The sequence below is a fragment of the Mauremys reevesii genome, linkage group 17 (genome assembly GCF_016161935.1).
Source record: "Mauremys reevesii isolate NIE-2019 linkage group 17, ASM1616193v1, whole genome shotgun sequence".
Taxonomy (NCBI): Eukaryota; Metazoa; Chordata; order Testudines; family Geoemydidae; genus Mauremys; species Mauremys reevesii.
In genome coordinates this window covers 30738304-30757565 of record NC_052639.1, presented here as the reverse complement: position 1 = coordinate 30757565, position 19262 = coordinate 30738304, and the positions used below count along the sequence as shown (strand labels likewise).

General features: G+C 53.3%; 2 long non-coding RNA genes across 2 annotated transcripts; both read left to right on the top strand.

Moving 5' to 3' along the window:
- Positions 1-11306: 11306 nt before the first annotated feature.
- On the top strand, positions 11307-12254 carry LOC120384993. The gene is made up of 3 exons (XR_005589188.1): positions 11307-11366; positions 11722-11844; positions 12201-12254. It is a non-coding gene; the product is annotated as an uncharacterized LOC120384993 (long non-coding RNA).
- A 358-nt stretch (positions 12255-12612) lies between these two features.
- LOC120384994 lies at positions 12613-14584 on the top strand. Its single transcript, XR_005589190.1, has 3 exons — positions 12613-12674; positions 13164-13259; positions 14526-14584. It is a non-coding gene; the product is annotated as an uncharacterized LOC120384994 (long non-coding RNA).
- Positions 14585-19262: the final 4678 nt, after the last annotated feature.

The following is a 19262-nucleotide window of genomic DNA, read 5'->3' as shown; positions in this document are numbered from 1 at the left end:
CATAGGTCCTTTCTCGATCTTTCTCACCCTCTTGTCTTGAGTCTCCTGTGTCTCTCTTTTCAAGCACAGACTAACTCTGGTTGTTCAGAGGAGGGGAGGACCATGCCTATGCATGGCCAGCAGACAGCGACAAAGACCCCTGGCCAGCCTGCTCCCTGCCATGCCAAACCCCCACTGAAGGCCACCCACAGATCAGCATGCGCAGCGGCTGCTGATGGTCTGTGGCCAACATCAGAAGACGGTAGGGAAGCAGGGCCAGCCACCCCCGGTGGGGCCTCTAACCGTTCCCACTCTCCGTGCTCACTTTAGCAGTGGGGCAGGAGATTTTATCCAAAGAGGCTTTTCCCCAGCTGGCGAGAAGCAGAGAAACACCCAAGCTCCCACGGTGCTATTTAGCAAACCCCCTCAAGCACAGGGACAGATGCACATTTGGAAGAGGGAAACTGCTCTACATGCTAGCCTGGGCAGATGCCCATTTTCTTTGGCAAGTCAGGAAGCACCTGGGACTCATGCCCCAGCCTTTGTGACGCCCACCCCCCAACTCCTTCCCGGGCTCTTGCTTAAGCCAGAGCATTGGCCTGAGTGGCCAAGAAGAGGTTCCAGCCCTGAAGGGAGCAGGACTTTCAGCATGAAGGTAAAACTGCACAAGCACAACGGGACTTGACCCCTCAATCACCTGATCCAAAGTCAGCTACTTTATCCATTAGGCCACATGGTCACATAAGAAAACTCTCCAAGTACTTCTTTGGAGAAGATAGACACTATGTTTCTCAGACTAAGATCATCTACTGAGGGGGCTGAGACTCTCTGGGCACAAGAAGTTGAGATCCCAAAGACATATGAGACTTAATTCTATGGGGTCAGGTGCAGGACTTTGGCAGGGAGGCTTAGGTAAGGGGGACTGGGGTGCAGCGGATGGACCGGCTGTCTAGGTGCGGAGATTTAGTCGCACTGAAGCACAGGAGGGAGGAGGAGGAGGAGGAATCCTGCTGATGGTCAGTGGCTGTGCAGAAAAAAGGGTGTTGATTTCCCCCATCCTAAATGGGCTGGTTGGCTTGACCCTTCTCCCCTCTGCGGAACGTGGTGGGGACTGTAGCTCGCCCTCGTGGGGCAGGAGGGCACAGGTGCAGGGCACTGGGCCGATGCCCCTGGACGGCAGCTCCGGTGGGGTCGGGCAGGGCAGCGTCTGTGGTTTACATTCTGCATTGCCTGGTGCTGAGCCATTGCACAATCCCCAGTCACGCCGCACAGCACACCTCAAGAGGCGGTGGGGGGGCCAAGCAGATGATCCAGCACGAGGGGGGAGAGGAAATGTGGCTGGGGGGAGGAAAGGTCTTGGGCTGCACTGGGGGAGTGCAGAGCAGGGGTGACCCCAGAAACCTGCAGCAAAGGGATGGACAGGTGGGCTGGGTGGATAGAGGAGGCAGTGAGCCTAAAAGGGGAGTGGGGTCTAATGGTCAGAGCAGGGTGGGCGTTGTGTTCTATCCCTAGCTCTGGGAGCTGAGTGGGGTCTAGAGGTGAGAGCGGGGGACTGGGAGCCAGGACTCCTGGGTTCCATAGTGGCAACTGTCTTTTCCTGTGTCTCCCTCCCTAGAGATCCCTGCCCAGCCCCCTAGCAGAATCTGACTGGGGGAGGGGGTTGCCCTGCCACTCCAGACTCGTGATTAGAACCCCTCCTCCCACGGGCTCTGACATCACAGAATCTCCCTCCCACATCAGAAAGTAGGAGCCCTTCCCCACATGAGGAGGAAGCTAGTGAGTTTCTTGGGGGTCTCTGGCAGAGGTGACAGCACCCACCAGACACCCACTGAGGGCTGCAAGGAGACCCCCCTACACAGCCCCCTGCTACGAGGGGCTGCGGGGTGCCCAGCCAGGGTCAGGAGGTGAGATGGGGTCGCAGTGGCAGGAAGGGGGCAGAGCTGGGGGTGGTGCCAGGTCGTTGCTGGCTACACAAGGAAAAACCACACCGCTCCATTACGTATTTCCCAAGGTGATAGCTGAATACAGGATTTGGAATGACTTCAGGGAAATATTTTGTTTCCAAACAGACTCCATATACCAAATGATGGTGCTAATATGCTCCCCCTGAACCCTCCCCCATGACTCCAGGATCCCAGCATCTTCCTAATTTGTAGGGTAGTTCTCCTCCCAGGCTCGTGCGAAGGCGGGAAGCACCACATAGCCCCATTTCCCGCATGGGAGAATTGAGGCCCAGAGAGGCTGAGTGATGTGCCCAAGGACACTCGGAAGTCTGTGGCAGAGCAAAGCATGTTTATGCCTCCCCCGTCCCGGGTCTGGCCTGCTCCTGGGTCACTGGGTGGTGCAGGGGCGGGAGCTTGGGGGAAGGGGCAATGTGAGGGCAGAGGAGGGGTGTATTGGGGAGGGGCAGTGCGGGAGTGGGGATTCGGGGGAAGGGGCAGAGTGAGGGTGGGGCTTTGGTGTATGGGACTGGTGTTGTGTGGCTGGGACCTGGGGGGCTGGGGCTGGGTGTGGGCTGGACCTCTGGGGCTGGGGCTGGGCTTTGGGGGAACGGGCGGAGCGTGGGGGGGCTCGGGGATGAGGAGGGTTAATTCAGTTCAGTGGCAGCTTTGTCTGTGGGTGACACTGTTACTGCAGGGGGTGTTCAAAGCCGGGCTCGCCCGTGGTAGGCGGATGGGGGGTGGCTGGGGTGGGACAGCGGGAGTGAGGGGCGCTGACCATTAGCCGGGTACAAGGCTCCTCACACCCGACCATCAACCCGCTCACCCGGGGGGGGGGTGGTTAAAGCCCCAGCAAACAAGGGGCGCTGGGACCATCCCCGCGGTGCAGACACAGGTGTAAAGTCACCGGACGGAGACAGACCCGGCACTCACATGCCCCGCACAGACCTGCCCCCCCCCGCCAGGTTTGGGGGCGGGAGCTGGCCGCCCGGTCCTCGCCCTCCCCGCCCCGCTCAGCTGCTCTGTGCAGGGGCGAAGCAGCGCGCACGTTCCTACGCGGGCAGGTCAATACACTGCACGGGGTGGGGGGAGAGGTGTCAGGTTGACCCAGGGACCCGCCCTTCCTGGGCTCGAGGACGGGGCGCCCGGGCAGGCTGGGAGTTGTAGTTCCTGGCTCTTCTCAGAGCGGCAGGGACGGCCTGGTTTCTCAGTCAACGATCACCTCCCAGTGCACACTGGGTAGTTTAGTTCTCCTCTGGCAGGCGGCCTCTAGTGGAGGAGGGGCCCTATCCCGTCACTTCGCCGCACTCCCCGCCTCCCTGATTGGCGGAGAGAGCGCGGGACAGAGACTCGGCGCGAGGGGTAATGCCCCGCCTCGCCCGAGGCTTCGCCGCCGCCCCGCCCCGCCCCGGCGCGCTGCGGCCGTTGGGATTCGAATCCCGCCGCGGCCAGGGGCGGCCCCAGCCCCGGGAGCCGCGCGGGGTTGCGCTGCTCAGTCTCGCGGGCGGCACCAGTGGGACTCCGCCCGGCGCTGCTGGGGGCTGCCGGGGCGCGGGGCAGCCGGCGGCCGGGCGGGGCAGGTCCGAGGAGCGCTGAGGCGGGACGGTGAGTGGCGGCTCGCACGGGCTGGGGCTCAGACCCCAGTGCCAGGCGCCAGGCCCAGCCCCTGCCGCGCCCCTGCCCCGGGAGCCGGGCTGGGGCGGGGGGGTCATAGGGCAGAGGCAGCGCGGAGTGAAAGGGCTTCACACCCCACCGTGGGGCCGGGGGGGCAGCAGCAGGTGGGGCAGGGGCTGAGCTGCCGGGGAGCAGCCCCACGAGCGGCGGCCTGGGGCCGCGGGGCCGGGCAAGGTCCCGTCCCGTGTGCGCAGGGACTGAGGGGCAGAGTCAAGCTGTGCGTTGTCCGGCAGTTCCGGGGCTGCAGCCTCTTCGCGCCCACGGACCCTTTGTGACCCTCAGAGCAGCCCCGGATCTGCCGTGGCCCCTCCCCGAGGCCCTGCCCTGCTCACGCCGGCCCCCTCCCTCCCCTGCCCTCACTCACTGTCACCAGGCCGGGCGGGGGGGCAGGCTCTGGACTGGATTAACATGGCGGCAAATAAAATCAGGACATGCCTCTGTGGGGAGGGGGTTTCAGTTGTTGCTAAAGGTGGGGGAAGCCCTAAGTCTCTGTCTGATTGTTTGTGTCTCTCTCTCTCCTCAGGATATTGGCGTTGAGTTTCCTGGGTGAGACGCTGCTGATTCAGAAAAGGATTAGACATTTATATGGACCATATCATCCAAACTTCGCTGGTATACAAAATGTAGAAGGGATATAAATCCTTATGCTTCAGGATATAAGCCTACCACCAACTGATAGGGGTCAGGAAGAACCTTCTCCTATGGGCAGGTTAATCCATAATTGTTTGATATTGTGTTTCTCAGACTTTCCTCTGAGGCAGCTGGGCCTGTGACTTGCCCTGAAAAATAGATCATTGGTGGGCCTTTATATTATGGGGCTGATCATTTTTTGTTTTATGGTAGTGTTTAGATGTCCCAACCAAAATTCAGGGTCCCATTACAAAAACATAGTAAGAGATTGTCCCGTGCCTCAAATATAATCTAAACAAATAGACAAGATAGGCAAACAGTAGGATAAAGTATTATTAACCTCCATTTATAGATGGGGAACTGAGGCAGAGATGAAGGACCAGTGTTTCAAAGATATTTAGGTGCTTAAGATGCAAACAGATGCTTAAAGGTGCTTTTGAAAATTGCACCAGCAGATTAGGTGCATAACACCCACTGATTTCAATAGGAGTTAGGCGCCAAACCTAACTTAAGCACGACTGGTCTATTTCCCATTCCAATTTTCACCAAAACCAATACGGTTCTGCTCACTGATGCCTAGAATATTCCTGGAATTTTGGAATTGCTTGGATGTGGTGTTCACAAGTTCATGTTACAAGCAGAGAAATGCTATCAAGTAGAGTGAAGAACTCACATTACTCAGTAAACAAGTTTTCAAATGTTTTCCTCATACAGATCACTTCTTCAGATAAAGAATATTTCTTCTCCCAACCCGCCCTGCCTCACACCTACAGTACCCCACAGCAAGAAGAGAGCTTAGTGACATGAAAAGGTAATTTTAGGACAGGATTAAGGGCATGGGTGCAAACCAAGTGGTTTAAAAGTGGTGGGTGCAGTCAGTCATTACATGATGATGTACACAGTCTGTGACATCACACTCCATTGCCAATGAAACAATAGTGACATCTCGTGCAGAGAAGTGTAAACAAGAAGCAGGCAGCATTATCTTCTGCAGATATAAACAACTTCTTTGTCTGAGTGATTGGCTGAATAAGATATTATATTACGCCCATAACATCACAGGCCATAGGTGGTCAAAACACCTGACTTTATGGTCACCGCTGTGGTGATGGCACTTCCATATCACTGCTACCTGATGGCCATAGATGGTCAGACCTTTGGGATTTTTCCTTATATGCATATTCAGAGCCACAAGTAACAGGTGACCCATCTCAGGCGAGTAATAAAGAGATTGTGTGACACACCAGCCAGCCTCTGCCTATAAAAAGGCTGGAGCTGCCAGCAGGGCCAGCTTTAGGCCAATTCAACCAATTCCCCTGAATCGGGCCCTGCCCCTAGAGGGCCCTGTGCCCAAGCCCCAGTACAGTGTACTGGCAAGAGCCGTTTCGCTGTACCGGGGTGGCCCGGCTGTAGGGATATTAAAGAAGGTTTATATTAAACATGGTTTATAAAAGAAATGATTTATTAATTTATTGTTAATTAATACTTTATAACTTAAGGTTTATGTTAGAAGTAAATTTGTGATTCCCAACATTTAGCCTCTAACCTGCAAGCCACCAGCTGTATCTGTGTGAAGCCTGCTCAAAGAGATACTTGGTATAAAACTTGTTAAGCTCAAAGAAATACTTTGTATAAAACTTGTTAAACATTAATTATCTCTAAGTAAGCCAAAACAGTAGCTGTTATAGTGTATAAATAGAGATCCCCACCCTCTGTAAGTTTTCATCTCACTTTATCTTTGCTTGTTAAAAGACAGGGAGGGTCACATAAATTGGTAACACCCCTAAAGGTAAAAAGACAGTGAACTAGATGTAATTAAGATAGAGAATGTATGTGAATGCATGCCTAGTTTAAACAATGAATGAATGGTTAGGAAGTTACCAGCCTGAAGAATTCAGTGTCGGCTGAAGAAGGTGTCAAGTGGGATCAACCAGATGACCCCCACTACCTCAAAGGAAGGAAAAACAAGCATCTGACAGAATGGAGCCAGCCACCTGCTGATTGATTTAGCAACAGCAAAATGAACAGTCTCATGGACTGACATAGGAATAAATTCCTATCAAACTGGACTCTAAAGACTGAGGACTTTGAGGGCTTGGCTACACTTACAAATTTGCAGCGCTGCAGCAGGGTGTGAAAACACACCCTCTCCAGCGCTGCAAATTGCGGCATGGCTCCCAGCGCTGTCCGTTATTCCCCACAGGGAGGTGGAGTACGGACAGCGCTGGGAGAGCTTTCTCCCAGCGCTGGTGCTTTGACTACACTTAGCGCTTCAAAGCGCTGCCACAGCAGCGCTGCCACAGCAGCGCTACCGCGGCAGCGCTTTGAAGTGCTAAGTGTAGCCACAGCCTGAGTCTATGGTTCTGCTGCCAGCCTCCAGGAGCATCAAATGCATCTGACACAGACTTGGCTCCATCCTCATGACCAAGATACCTGGCCAGTAACTTGCCATGAGCAATGTCTAGGCTGGTAACTATAACATCTGTACAGAACCTGAATGAATGATTGTGTGAATGAATATATGTGTGTGTGTGTGTGTGTGTGTGTATAAGGAATAAGTAGTGATAGAAATAAGTAGTAAAACAACGTTGTTTACTGTTGTCTTTTGTTTTGTTATGGTATTTACAATAAATGTGGCATCTTTGCCTTATCCCTCTTAATTAGATCCTGTTGGTTTTTATTATATTGGTATAACACGGCTTCTTCCGGGCGGGGGGTATTTAAAGGGCCTGGGGAGCTCTGGGGAAGTGGTGCAGCTTTGGCGGCTATTTAAAGGGCTGGGGCGGTAGAAGCAGGGGAGCCCTGGGCCCTTTAAATAGCCCCTGAGCCCGGGCTGCTGCTGCTACCCTGGTGGGGGAGGGAGGAAGAGGGGGCAACCACCGTACAGGGTGGGCTGCACCCCCTGTCCGCAGCCAGCCCCTGCCTGCACCAGCCCTGCCTGCACCAGCCCTGCCTGACCGGCCCGTCTCCAGCCAGCCCCGCATTCCCTGCCCTGCCTCCAGCCCCGGTCTCCAGCCAGCCCCGCACTCCCTGCCCTCAGCCAGCCTGTCTCCTGCCCGCCCCTGCCGCACACCCTGTCCTGCCCGCACCAGCCCTGCACCTGTTGCCCTGCCTGCAGCCAGACCCTACCTCCAGTCAGCCCCTGCCCTGCCTCCAGCCAGCCCCATGTCCACTGATGCCCTGCAGTTCCCAGGGCAGTAACCCTGCACACCTGCTTCAGTGAGGGGAGCAGGGAGCAGCTGGGACCCACACATGTGGGTGACCAGACGGCAAGTGTGAAAAATCAGGACAGGGCGTGGGGCGTAATAGGAGCCTATATAAGAAAAAGCCCCAAATATTGGGACTGTCCCTATAAAATGGGGACATCTGGTCACCTTAGCTGGAACATTTTTACAGTTCTTGGTAATAGCAACACATTAGTTACAAAAATTACCATTAGTGATAACAACAAATTCATTGCAAGGGTCCACCTACAATCATTTTTGTCATCATGCCACACCTTTAGCTCAATACCATTGGGGTTTGCACCTTATAGGGTTAACCCGTGCATAGGCGGCAGGTTATATACACCTCAGGTGCCCGGCTCCAGGAATATTCAGGGGCCGGGTGCCCTGCTCCAGCAATATTTGGAGCTGGGTCTCTCCCCCGGCCCTGCCTGAATCGGGCCCCGGCCCTTACCCTGAGCCTCTCCAAAGCCCCAACCCTCCGCCCCAGCCAGAGCCCTCATCCCCCTGCACCCTAATCCTCAGCCTGAGCCGGAGCCCTCATCCCCCCGCACCCTAATCCTCAACCCCAGCCAGAGCCCTCATCCCCCCACACCCTAATCCTGAGCCCCAACCCTCATCCCCCTGCACCCTAATCCTCAGCCCCATCCCTGAGCGCCCCTGCAGCATGAACTCCTCATCCTCAGCCCCAAACCTCATCCCCCTGCACCCTTATCCTCTGACCCAGTCCTGAGCCCCCCCACATCATGAATCCCTCATCCTCAGCTCCACAGCCCTCACCCCTGTACTCCCTCCTATCCCCAAACTCCCTTCCCAGAAGGTGCACCCCCCCTTCCCACACACCCCTTCCCAACCCCAAACACCGTCCCAAAGCCAGCACCCATCACCCCCACCAGCACACCCACCCCCTGCCCCAGCCCAGAGCCTGCACCCAGCACCCAAACTCCATCCCAAAGCCTGCACCCTGGACCCTAATCCCCAGCCCAGGATCTGCACCCCAGACCTCCCCCGCCGAGACCCCTCTCAGAGCCTTAGGCAGGTGGGGGCAGAGTTGGGGGGCGGGTTCTGAGCACCACCAAAATTTCTACAGACTTGCCACCCATGAACCTGTGGCTTCCCTTTGCAAACTTCCTCCTTGTTCTGAAGGATCAAACCCTGATTTTTCTTGCTTAACAGAATTTACTGGCTGATGGGGTGGGCTCTCTTTGCTAACAGCCATTAGCAAGTCTTCTCCCTGCCAGCCAAGTAATTTGCATCAACACAGAAGCACAGACTGCTCACTTAAAGAATCAGAATGGAGACATTCCTGTTCCAACACCATTGTCTTCCCAACCAGCTGGCCAAACACAGCCACTTGCTTATAGAGCTGCTCAACTTTCTTAACAGCCCTTACTCCATCTGAGACCTTTTCAAAGCTATCCACACGGGCTCTTTCAAAAGGAAAGTGGGTGGATTTTTACATATCTTCCTAACCAGTCTTTAAAGGGTTAAGTCAGTCTGTGAGTTAATTAACTCTTTCTGGCCCTGTCGCCTTCCAATGAGAGATTATATTACACCCATAACGTCACAGGCCATATATGGTCAAAACAGCCGTGGCCAGGCTGGGACCGGGCTGGGCCTGGGGTACTCAGCTGGGGCCAGGCAGGGGCGGACGGCCAGGCCGAAGGGAGCCGCTCAGTCGGGAACGGACTGGAGGGAGCCACTCGGCTGGGCTGGGCTGGGCCTTGCCATGCCTCCCTGGAGCCCTCCTCACACTCCTTTCCCCTGGTCCAGCCTTTGTTCCAGCTCAGGTGGTAGCTAGTGGATTTCTCACGATGGCTGCCCCATTTGTTCCTTCCACTCAGATACAGATAAAAAGTGATACATTTATACAAATAGGATGACCACACTCAGTAGATTATAAGCCTTGTAATGATACCTTACAAGAGACCTTTTGCATGAAGCATACTGCAGTTACATTATATTCACACTCATTAGCATATTTTTATAAACTCCTATAGAATGGAACATGACAACAGCAAAGACGACGACAGCGGCGACACCTCTGAAGAAATGCCCTAGAGCCCTTGGGCCGTCACGCTTCAGGAATGTGCGTGAGGTGCTAGGAGACCTGGAGATGGGGGGTGTCCTGCTGGCCGTAGGTGAGTGTTGTGAACCCCCAGTTGCTAGGCTGAATTTATCCATTCCTGGCAATAAAACATTGTCTTGTTTTCACAGCCACTTTCGGTCTCCTGGCTTCTACCTCTACCCTACTGGCAGGGCATTGTGCAGCACCCTTTCCAGCCCACCTGGGTGGAGGAGATTGAGGAAGAGAGCATCTGCCATCCAGCTCCATCTCATCTAGAGCAAGTGAGTGGAGGTCTCCAGAGCCATCGCCAGTGGGGTGGGAATGGCCCAGCAATAGGGCTCCCAGCCTTTCCCTTGCAGGAGATTGTTCCCAACGTCGAGAGTCTTTCGGGAGGGCAGAACCTGCCAGGTGCTGAACACCCACAATGGCAAGCAGTGAAATCAGTGGGAACTGAGGGCGACTCCTCCTCCTGGGATTGGCACCGTGTGAACGAACTTTCATTTAGGACTATCCGGGTTCCGCTCTTTCTCTGGCCTGGGAGGGAGCGGGGTCTACTGGGGTGGAGGGAGCGGCTTGTCCAAACTAACGGAGAGCCCCATTGCTCTGAAAGAATGAGACTCTCCCAGTTTCACAGGGCCCTATTGGGTGAGGGGGAACATTGGGAGCAGCCTGTGCTGTGAGCTGCTGCCAGTGCGTGTGGACGGCAGCCCCCCTGCCCTGGGGTGGGGTATGGGGAGGAGGAATTGCCTCAGCAGAGGGGACGTAGGCAGGGGAGCAGGCAGGCCCATTAATGAGAGCTGCCTTGAGCCCAGACTCATGGCTGCTCCCCACTCAGTTCCAGGATGGAGCGGTGGAAGCGGATGCTGAGGAGGAAGGCTGGGCAGGTGGCTCTGGAGCCAGTAGGGAGCAGTGTCCGTCTTGCCCAGGAGGAGAGTGGCCCTCTGTCCTCGCGGGCGAGGAAGAGGCCAGTGGGCAGGCAAAGTGGAGAAGCTCCCTGACCTTCTGGAGGAAGAGGAAAAGACCAGCTCCTTAGCAGGCCCTGAGGCACCTTCTGGTCCCAAATGGAGATGGCCCCGGTGATGCTATGTAGGAGGGACCCAGGCGATGGCTGGAGCCGGTCAAGGTGGCTCTGCGGCTTCCTTTCCAGGAAGCAGAGGAGCCAGGAGCCCAGCCCCAGGCCCAGCAGGAGCTATCCACCAGCCTGGCCACCGAGGAGCCCCAGCCAGCCGAGCAGGAGCTGGGCGGCCCGGCATGGGGACCGGCAGCTCTGCCTACTCCTGAGGGGCCAGCACCTCCTCTGTGGGGTCTGACAGCCCTGAGGCTGAAGGCTCCCTCTGTGCAGGTGAGGGGAGACCCAGGGGACAGGGGGAAGGATGGGGGCAGTAGGGGACTAATAACACCCTGTACCCATTGGGTCACCAAGACGCCAGGACTGAGACATGGGAGCCCCACTAACACCAGTGGAGGTGGCACAGCTGCACCCTGTAGCAGGGGATGCTGGGCAGAGTCCGGGGAGCTCCAGCCTCCCCTGATGAGGTTGGGGGGGGGGGGCTGACAGCCACGGGGCCCTGAGGCTGATGGGCCTGAGGGTGTCTCTGGGAGGGGCAGGGTGCGGCCCTCTGTGCCATGGGGCTCCTTGTTGAGGATGGGGGACATTGAGCCATTTCTCTACACTGCATCCCCCCAGTGGCAGCAGGGATTGTCCTTTCTCCTGCTCTCCCTGGTGCAGAGACCCCCAGTGCCCAGCAGCAGTGGGCTGAGGAGGAGGAAGAAGAGAAGGAGGAGGAGGAGGTGTCCCCTGAACAAGACACCATCAGGGTCATCCAGGACTACCTCCAGGGCAGAGCTGAGGTACAAAAATCTTACAGCTGCGCTGCCCCTGAGTCTGCCCTGCCCCTTCTTCCATCCCCACCCACACAGGGGGGTCTTGTCCCAGAGAATCCATCACCCCCAATGGTTGGAACTGCTCCCTTGTTACCTGGCACCCCAAAGTGGGGGCATTTGTCTCACACAGGCCAAGGTGTCCACTCCCCACAGACACTGTCCCAGTTACAACCCCAGTCTGTGCAGGGCGACACTGGTATCGGGAAGCGGGGCGGCTTTCCCTGTCCAACTCCATGGGGTTCCTGAGCCATGGAGCTGGTGTAGGTGGGTTGGGGAGGTCCCTACCTAACTGTCTCTCTCTCTCCCCCCACCCCACTCCTAGTTGATGGCCAAACAGCTCCGCTTCCTCCGTAGTGTCCCACGTCTGTACTTCTTGGCACAGCAGCAGGGGCTGAACACTCTGGAGCCCCACGTCTCCAAAGCGGCCCTCGTGGAGAGCATTGCAGTGAGTGGGACCCCGTGTCTGGCCCCTGGGGCGAGGGACCCAGAAACGAGAGAAAGAGTTGGTGGGGCCAGAGGGGGAAGCAGAGGACAGTGGTTCCTGTGGCTGAGGGCTGGGGAGCAGGGAAGGGAGAGCTTCTGACACCAATCGGGAGCTGGCAGTGGGGGAATTGTAAGGCCGGAGGGGAGGGGAGGGGGAAGGAAGTTTGATGGATGGGAGGAATGGGGGGCCCAGCTGGTTGGGGTTGGGAGTGACACTGGCTGTTTCTGCAGAGCACTTTGGCCTCCTCCCTGGAAAGTGCCTGTGGGTCTGCGGGGCCTGAGTCTCACATGCAAATTTATCTTCTTGGGGTCTCTCAGGAGCTGATTGAAAATCTGCCCATGGTGCCAGAGCCAACCTCCATCATCTCCAGCTCCATGGCTGCAGTTTGCAGCCTCAGGTACCAGGACCGTCCCATCCAGCTGCCTTAACCCTGGTGCTGATCGGGTCTGGAGCCGGGAGTCCCAGATCTTCTCCGGCCTAGATTACCCCCAGCTGTGGCTGTTCCCATCCCCCAGCAGAGGAGGCGGGAACGTCTCCACTTTCCTGGCTGGGGGGTGATTTCACTCCAGGAACGTTACAGCGGCCGTAGGGAGGGGATCACTGCGGGGGAGGGGGTCATGGCCATGGCAGTGCCAGCGCCACTCCGGTGCCGCCAAGGATAACACGGGCTCTTCTCTCCCCGCAGCAAACTGAAGCCGCTGCTTGCCCTGGAGCTGGAATCACTCCTCCTGCGGGCTCTTCTTTGCACCATCTTCACGATGGGCACTGGGCAGGATACCGCCCACTTCCAGGTAGGTCACGATCCTACTTCCCTGTCCCAGGAGCAGGAGCCGCCTCTGGTCCCTGCTCCTTGGTTTGATGGAGCTGCTGAGAATAGGGAGGAGTGAGCAGAGCTGGGAACAGGCCTGAGACAAACTGGCAGGAGGGCCCTTCCTCCAGGGGAGATTGTATTACCCTCTGTGGCTGATCCCAGCCTTCCTCTCCTCATTCTGTGTTCTGCTGCCTGACTCTCCCGGGATCCTTCTTCCCACCCATTGCAGTTTGGCTGGTCCCTAGTCTGCTGGGTACCAGCCCCTGCACAGAGAACTGCTAAGGCCAAGGATTGAGGAGCCAGCAGGCATCCGACTAGGAACTCTTGCCAAGTGTCCTTGGAATGATGTGAATGGGAGAGGCCAGGATGTGCCTGTTGGGTCTGGCCAGGGCTCTCAGAGAACCCCCCTGGTCCCGTGACTGGTGTAGCCCCATGTCCCATGACTGACGGGTGTTCCCGCTTCTTGCAGGCTCTGCACAACACCTATTTACAGAGGCTGGACGCCATGGTCGGGTGCCTGCTCACTGAGACCCCCACCCCAGCTAAGCTGCAGCACCTCTTGGAGGTGAGTAGAATGGGCCGGTCTGGGGCGGAATTTCCCCTTAACCCCGTCAGGGGGCTGCAAAGGAGAGACTAGAAGAGTCCTGTTTCCGTTGTGTCCTCCCAGCTTGGACCCAAGCCGCCCCACGTTCCCAGAGCTGTCAGTGCAGTGCAATGTTGGGACCCTTACGCCTCCTGGGGCGGGGGCGCAGGGGAGCAGAGGGAAGGAGCTGGGACTCTCAGCCAGAGCTCTGCACGGTTGCATTAAGCACTAACAGTGAGCACCAGACTGGCTGGGGCCTGAGAGACTGAAACCAACACCTGTGAGATGCAGGACATGGGACCCTGAGAAAAGTCACTGGCTCCTTTCTAGGAGACCCTGAGATACAGGAGGAGCCTCAGGGAATCAGCTCTTCTGTCCTAGGGACACTGCAGTTCCTGTCCTCACGGCCACTCCATCCATCCTACCAAGGCTTCTGCAGCTGGGGTCTGGGGTCCAGGACATGTGCCTTGATCCTGACGTGCTGTTCATGGATCAGAGCACATGATCTGAGGGTTCAGAGCAAATAGACCAGCCCCAAGACCGACCATTGTCCCAGCCTGGCGAGACAATGACAGCTTGTGCCCAGTGGAGGACAGGACCAAACAGCTCAGCTTCCGCCATGCTGTCCCACGTCTGTGCTTCTTGGCACAGCAGCAGGGGCTGGACACTCTGGAGCCCCACTTCTCCAAAGTGGCCACGCCATCAGGGGCTCATTCACCTGCACATCTACCAAAGTGATCTATGCCATCATGGGCCAGCAATGCCTCTCTGCCATAGGTACATTGGCCAAAACCGACAGTCTCTATGCAAAAGAATAAATGGACACAAATCTGACATCAGGAAGAATAACATTCAAAACCCAGTAGGAGAACACTTCAGCCTCTCTAACCACTCAGTGACAGACTTGAAGGTGGCAATTTTGCAACAAAAAAACTTCAAAAACAGACTCCAAAGAGAGACTGCTGAACTTGAATTAATATGCAAATTAGATAAAATTAACTTAGTTTTAAACAGAGACTGGGAATGGTTGGGTCATTTCACTAATTGAATCTATTTCTCCACGTTAAGTGTCCTCACACCTTCTGTGGGTCATCTTGATTATCACTTCAAAGGTTTTTTTCTCCTGCTGATGATTGCTCATCTCAGTTGATTGGCCTCTTAGAGTTGGTATGGCTACTTCCACCTTTTCACGGTCTCTGTATGTATAAATATCTTCTTTCTGTGTTCCATTCTATGCATCCGCTGAAGTGAGCTGTTAGCCAGTGAGTGGCCCATCGAACGGACACTTAATTCACAATGGACCATGGAGGCTCCCATCTACACTGAACGGACTTTTCTGTGAATGTTCTATCTGACGTATCCTGCAAAGTATCCATCCTGCAATGACTGAGCAAAATGGGGCATGGACAGGACTTGCCCATGTGACTCCAAGCTCCCATCTTTCACCTGTGATTTTCCACTAGCTGTGCTGAGGACTTTGAAACAATGGGTTTCCTTCATATGGCAGAAGTTAAAAGAGGCCCTGGAAACATCTCCACTGTGCCTCTAGCCTGCTCCAGCCTCTTTCCTGCTCAAACATCTGGACTATGGACTTATACTAATGGGAGCATCTAACCAAGGGAGAGGCACTTCCAGTGACTTGGAAGCACCCAAAGACTTATCAAGCCAGCAGTTTATTCTATCACTGCTATAAGCCTGAACCAAGAACTTTGCAATTATTGTATTTGATTCCTTTAACCAATTTTAATTCTCACCTTTCTTTCTTTCTTTCTTTCTTTCTTTCTTTCTTTCTTTCTTTCTTTCTTTCTTTCTTTCTTTCTATAAATAAACCTTTAGCATTTAGATACTGAAGGATTGGCATCAATGTGATTTTGGGGAAATATCTAAGTTATATATTGACCTGGGTGGGCGGCTGGTCCTGTGAGATCAGAATATAGCCTCTTAGGGTATGTCTTCACTCCCCGCCAGATCGGCGGGTAGCAATCGATTTCTCGGAGTTCGATATATCGCGTCTCATCTAGATGCGATATCGAACCCTGAACACGCCTCCGCTGACTCCGAACTCCACCAGAGTGAGTGGCGGTAGCGGAGTCGACGGGGAGCCGTGGACGCCGATCCCGCGCCGTGAGGACGGGTAAGGCATTCTAGCTAAGGTATTTCGACTTCAGCTACGCTATTCACGTAGCTGAAGTTGCGTATCTTAGATCGACCCCCCCCCCACCTAGTGTAGACCAGGCCTTAGTTGAAGACATTGATTTTAAAGAACCAATTCTCAGTCTAGTGTTTTTGGTGGTAATACAAGGACTGGATTCCCAAGGAAACTGCTTTCATGACTTCTTGTTAGCTGGTGTGGTGAAGCAGAAGTTTCCTTTGCAGGTTGAAGGGGAAAGGACGGACATTACTCATCTAATCGTAATCACACTGAGACGCTGAAGGAAGCAGAGCGAGGATGTGCTACTAGCAGTAATCCAGCCCAATGGGGAGGAGTTAAATATAAAGAAGAGGGTCATGTGGAGAACAGGGTTTGCTCTCAGAGCTTTGGAGAGAAAAGAAATCTGCCACTTTTTCTCTGTGAACTCCATTTGCTTTTCTTGTTCCTTTCCGTTACAGTAAAGATACAGAGAATGGAAGTGGTTAAACTTCTCCCGAGGGAATGAATCACTTGGCTTGGTTTCTTCTCATCATTGCCAGTGCAGACAGGAGGGACAGGATTTGTTTTAAACGAGTCATGGACAGTTGATATTTTCATTGTTTTCTTTCTAAGCATTTAGCTTGGGGGTCAGCCTCAGAGCCCAGTTAGTACTGAGGGAGAATTAATCATTAAAGGGCAAAACCCTTCCTTAATGCAGAGTTAAGATTGGCTGGAGCAATATCAGCCCCTTGCAGAACCTCTGCAGCCGCAAAACTCAAACTTCTGAAAAGCAGGAGACGCAGTTACAGTTGCCTGCACCACCTTCATCCTGTCCTCTGTCAGCAGCGTCCCTTTAAAACACACACATTTACTCTACCAACACCCTGCTGGCTGAAATCTACAAACTGTTCACTACCTTTTACAGCCCTTCCAACCAGAGCTCCAACCCCATCTTGGCCTGACAAGGCGCAACCCTGGGCAAATCAGACTGGGGTAAGGATTGGGCAGGGCCATGAGAGTGGCTGCAGAGCAAGACCCTGACCCCTACTCAGATCAGCCCCACCTCACTGATCTCTCCTCTCAGACACACTGCACCCTCCCCAAATTCCTGAAAGCCTGGGTAGGGGAGCTTATTTTCCTTGTGATGGTCTGAGCTCTCCTCCCCACCCGGCCGCAGCTGGAGCTAAGATAGATGCCCCCTCCATTGCTCCCCTTTGGGAAACACACTGTTAATTTAGACAAATCTGATAAGGCTCAGACGTCCAATGTCTGATCTCCGTTCACATTCTCCACAGTTCCAGCCCTTGTTGCTTATTGAAAGAAATGACTCAATATCCCAGTTTCATGTTTTATTAACATGAACAAATACAACCAAGAACATACATCGCTAAGGCTAAACGACTAGCTAATGAAAGGTTAAACAATACAGTGATAAAGTTCAGGTCAAATCAGTAAATCAACGAGTTAACTAGGATATTGCGTTGGAATCAAGTCATCAATTTAGTCAAACCATCAGAAGAATACAGCAGAAAATCAACCCTTATAAATCCTAGAACAGCAACCCAAGGAGGCAGGTGCATATTTAGTGGTACCAAAACCCCAATCAGAGGTTTTCACCCCGGCAGTGCATCCCAAATTTGGAGAGCTGAACATTTCAATACCGAAACCAAATTATTGCTTATATTTAGCCCACAGCCTCAAAGTGAATTAGTTTTCTCCTTAGATTTCACTATTGCATCACTAATAATAGAAAAAGGAAAATAAATGGCAAAGATTATGAGGGGTTGGATCTCTGCAGCTCTTTGGCTTTGGAGTCACATGGAGCAGGACCTGTAGCTGCAGTTGAGGAACCAGGTACTGGCATAGCTGGCCCAGCACTTCGGGCTAGCAGGCTTTTCAGGTACAGGAGACTAGTGCAGGCTGCACAGCCTGTCACTGTTGTGCTTCATTCCCAGAGGGGATCAGTCCTGGGATCCTGGAAGTCAGTCTCCTTAGATGACTTACATAAGAACACAAGACAGGTCATACTAGGTCAAACCAATGGGCCATCTAGCCCAGTGTGCTGCCTGAGAGTGACCAGTGCCAGATGCTTCAGAGAGAATGAACAGAACACGCTTGTTGAGCTGAAAGCTGAAGGACTCCCACCCTTACCTTTTACTTTATCGTTGTAGATTCCAGCTTACTCCATCTTACCACACCTCCTGCGAGGTGTCTGGGCAAATCAGGTGTGAACCAATCCTTCGATACAGACATGTCCCACTCTAGATGAAGTGAGGCAGAGTTTGGGCCAACGTCAGTTTGGAAGAGCCCGACTGAGCCCGGCAGTTTTCTCAAAGTATCTGCTGCCGTAGAAACCGCATGCAGTGTGGACGTGTGAACCCCAAAGGTATCAAACGTGAAAGAAACAAAGGCCAGTTACGGGAGGTTTCATGGCCAGGCCTGAGGGGTAAGCAGCTGGGCGCTAACAGCTGCCTCCTCAAAAGGAAAAACGGTCTCAGCACCCATAAAAATAACCGGTTGCAAAAATCAATCATCCTGCATCCATCACCATTTTAAATTCTGACCTCTCCGCCCGATGTGTCTTTGTTTAGCAAACAAGCAAATTGGGGACTATGTGGCTGTTACCCTCTAACTCGGTAGAAGGTTACACATCTTGACTCAAGCAATTTTCCTCTTCACAGAATATTTATTTTAAAGTTTATCAAAATAAATTCCATTTGAAAGAGAAATAATTACAGTCTACACTGGGGCTCTATTTTCATACATGCTATTTCTCCCACATGTTCCCCGCTCTAATTCCTTTGGAGTGAGGTTTTACTTTTCAGGATTAGCCACCATTTCCAATATAGTAGGAGGGGCGGGGAGAGAACTAGAAGAAAACCTGAATTATATAGTAACACTGAAAGTTATCACATAATCAGCCTCTTACTTTACACTAATTAACTTCATGTTTAATTTCATTGTCACTGGTAACAACTTATTCAAAGATTACAAAATATAAACCTATAGGGCAGTTTTCTCTTAATTCCCATTTCCACCATTGAGTTTTGTGTGAAGTCACATTCTACAATAACCTAGGAGTCTTCCATTTATGTGAGTTCATTTCGCCCTGGGTCTTCTCCCATAAGTGTAGGTGGAAGGGCTCTCACGCTACGTGGGAAGGCTGCATCATGAGAAAAAACACCTGTGTTCTATTATCACATTTTCTAATCCTTCAGAGTAGCAACAGGTGGAGAAGTGATACAAATGCATAAGACTTAATAGCAAAACTAAGAGACCAAACCACAGAGTCAGGACTCAGCATTCATGTATCCTGCAGTCTGAACTTGGAATCTGATACATTCCCTCATTAGCTACCATAATTTGCCCAGCATGGAACTGCTTCTTGTCCAAAAAGGCAGCTAGATTGGGACCCATAGGCATGGATTGGCTCTGAAGCAATCAGATGTTTCTCTCTCTGTGCTTCATGAAACTTTCGATCCAAATGGTAAAAGACAGTTGTTCCCAATTTAATAATGGCATCCTTTAGGAGTGAGACCAATGCCACTTAACTAGGGAGCAGCATTCTAAAAATAGTTTACCTGGGCCACAGGTCACCATAGCTTCCATCACTGGGGCGAAAAATCAACCACTAGTACATGCGATTTCTACCTGCGTCCTTGTCAAATCTTTGACTTTTCTTGGAGTAATTTTATACTTCTCTGGTGTAGAATTCTTCACCAAGCACATAAAAGATCAGTAGCAATAGTGAAGTATAACTCCTCCCCTCCCCCAAATATGCCCTTTATTTCTTTAATCTGGTGGCACAGATTTAAATTAGGACTAAATTCAGGTGTGGCTTAGAATCCTTGTAA